A 3,480-nucleotide genomic window follows, 5' to 3' on the forward strand; every position below is an offset into this window, starting at 1 on the left:
GCGACAAACTGAAACTTTGTTGTTTTTTTTTTGTTGTTGTTGTTGTTGTTGTTGTTGAGACGGAGTGTTGCTCTGTTGCCCAGGCTGGAGTGTAGTGGCGCGATCTCAGCTCACTGCAAGCTCCACCTCCTGGGTTCACGCCATTCTCCTGCCTCAGCCTCCTGAGTAGCAGGAACTACAGGCCCCTGCCACCATGCCTGGCTAATTTTTTATATTTTTAGTCGAGACGGGGTTTCACCATGTTAGCCAGGATGGTCTCGATCTCCTGACCTCGTGATCCGCCCACCTCAGCCTCCCAAAGTGCTGGGATTACAGGCGCGAGCCACCAGGCCCGGCCAACAAACTGAAACTTTGAAAATAAAAAATAAAATAAATAAAACAATGTCTCCGTATCCAGCACTATTTTCCCCTCTTTCTTTTTTTAAAATTGTGGTAGCCTGGCCAACACGGTAAAACCCCGTATTACTGGAGGGAGAGTCACAAGCCAGGCACAAAAGGTGGGGAGGATGTGGCTGACTCCATGGGATGAGTGGGATTTGGAATCAGACCCAGGACCTGAGTGAGATTTGCTGCTTTGTAGCCATGTGAACTTGGGAAAGTCTCCTGGAGCCTCAGTTTCTTCATCTGTAAAATGGGGCTAATAACACTTGTCTCTGAGGGTTGCTATGAGTTCTATTGTTAGAAATCTTCTTGGTCGGGCATGGTGGCTCACGCCTGTAATTCCAGCACTTTCGGAGGTGGAGGTGGATCACCTGAGGTCAAGAGTTCGAGACGAGACTGACCAACATGGTGAAATCCTGTCTCTACTAAAAATACAAAATGTAGCTGGGTCTGGTGGCATGTGCCTGCAATCCCAGCTACTCAGGAGGCTGAGTTACTAGGAGAACCATTTGAAACTGGGAGGCAGCGGTTGCAGTGAGCTGAGAGCATATACCACTGCACTCCAGCTTGGGAGACAGAGGGAGACTCGATCTCAAAAAAAAAAAAAAAAAAGAAAAGAAAAGAAATCTCATGGTTATAGCCTGGAGGGATTTAATGATGCATGTGGTGCCTTTTATCTGGAGAATGACAAATTCTGGGCTGGATGTGGGGTCTCATGCCTATAATCCCAACACTTTGGGAGGCCAAGGCAGGAGGAATGCTTGAGACCAGGAGTTCAAGACCAGCCTGGGAAACATGGCAAAACCCCATCTCTATAAAAAATACAAAAATTAGCCAAGTGTGATGGTGGGCACCTATGGTCCCAGCTACTTGGGAGGCTGAGCTGGGAGGATCACTTGAGCCCAGGAGGTTGAGGGTGCAGTGAGTTGAGATCACATCACTGCACTCCAGCCTGGGCGATAGAGCGAGGCCTCGTCTCAAACAAAACAAAACAAAAAACAAAACCTGGTCCCTCTGCTGTCCCAATAGCTTAAATGCTCACTCTTTTCTGCTGGCCCAACTCATCAACGTTCCCATGCCATCGGCCTCCTTTTTCTCTCCTCACTCCCTCCAGGACCTCCCTTGTGCCCCCTCCATGTCCAGCACTTTGCTGGATACAGATCATATTGGGGGACCCCTGTGGACCACGCAGTCTCCTTCTCTTCTCTTTGTGCCCCTCTGCCTAGCCCACCCACATCTCTTCCTTGCCATCTCCCTCCCCTCCCCCAGCACATCTCCATCTCTCTGCAGAGCCTGGGAAATTGAGGAGTCCCTTGTGGCAGGGCTGACCTTGAAGCAGATCTTTAATAAAAAATGAGCAGAGGCGGCAGCCTCCCCTGCTCGCCCCTCCTCCCTCCCAGGCTGCTACTCTCCTCTCCGTTGTTCGTAAATCCACCATCAGGGCCATTGCTCTGGGGTAAGCATTGTCCTCATTAGGGTCTTTTAAAAGCTGTGCATTCTTGGGACGTGGGGATGTGAAGGAACAAAGCTTTTGTTGAGATCTGGGGATGTGATGTAGAAGGGAAGGGGGCTACACTTTGAGGCTGTGGCCTCTGCTGCTTCTGCCTAGAGTTTCACATGGGCCCCCCGGCCCTGGGACCCCCTCTCACCACCAAGCTGGTACATGGTCCTAATGGTCCAGCCCCCATCCCAGCCTGAGGTCATCCTAGCCTGGGAAGGGATGACTCTCAGCAGCAGCCTATGCCTCACCCACTTGGAGAGGCTTCAGATCAAGTCTCCTGCAGATCCAGGTCTGCTCTCAGCCTGAGCCCAAGAGTGACAGTGACACACATCTTTGAAAACTGCAATAATCTGGCCGAGCGCGGTGGCTCACACCTATAATTCCAGCACTTTGGGAGGCTGAGGTGGGAGGATCACTTGAGCCCAGGAGTTCAAGACCAGCCTGGGCGACATAGTAAGACCCTGTCTCTACTCAAAAATCAAACCAAACCAAAACAAAACAAAACAAAAAAACTTAGCTGAGTGCTGTGCACACACTTGCAATTCAAGCTACTTGAAAGGCATGGGCAGGAGGATCTCCTGAGGCCAGGAGTTCCATGCTGCTGTGAGCTATGATCGCATCACTGCACTCCAACCAGGGTGACAGAGTAAGACCCTGTCTCTAAAAATAAACAAATAAGGCTGGGTGTGGTGGCTTATGCCTGTAATCCCAGCACCTTGGGAGGTCGAGGCAGGCTAATCATTTGAGGCCAGGAGTTTGGGACCAGCCTGGCCAACATGGCGAAACCCCGTCTCTACTAAAAATACAAAAATTAGCCTGGCGTGGTGGTGCCTGTAATCCCAGCTACTCAGGAGGCTGAGGCAGGAGAATCACTTGAACCTGGGAGGCGGAGTTTGCAGTGAGCTGAGATCAGGCCACTACACTCCAGCCTGGGCTAAAAATGAGACCCTGTCTCAAAAATGAATAAATAAATAATAAAATAAAATTTAAAAATGAAAATTGCTGTATTCTAGTGATTGTACTTCCTCCTGATTAACTCTAATCCCACAATGAGCCCATGAGCAAAGGACCAGTGTCCCATCTTACAGATGAGAACATTGAGGATCAGTGCGGTTCGGAGCTTGGCCACAGCCATTCAGTCCATAAGCATCTGGGCAATGATTTGAGCCAGGATCTGTCTGACCCAAAGCCAGGCCTGCCCCTGGGCCAGTGACCTTGGGGTTGTGCCCCATCTCATCTCTCTTCCCTGGGTCTGTGGCCCAGGCCCCTGCCCTGAGCAGGGCACATAGCTCTTCCCACTTCCTGATCCTGGAACCTACCCAGGCCCTTGAAGGCGGGCCGTGCTGGAAGGACAGACCTCTCAGAATCAGGTTGTCAATTTCCGGACTCCTCAGCACTTTCCACTCTTCCCTTGGACCTCTTGGGACTCTAGAGCCTGAAACCCCCTGAGCTGTCCACACGGTGGGTGTGTGACCCTGGCTGGCCCAGCTACCCTGCCCGGGCCCCTAGACCTTGAATATGTCTTACAGAAGGTGCAGATGTGTGTATAATGCGTGTGCGCAGATGAGTGTGTGCATGAGACGGGGGGGGGGGGGGGG

This window comes from Rhinopithecus bieti, unplaced genomic scaffold, assembly GCF_001698545.2.
Source record: "Rhinopithecus bieti isolate Rb0 unplaced genomic scaffold, ASM169854v2 scaffold_42772, whole genome shotgun sequence".
NCBI classification, from domain to species: domain Eukaryota; kingdom Metazoa; phylum Chordata; class Mammalia; order Primates; family Cercopithecidae; genus Rhinopithecus; species Rhinopithecus bieti.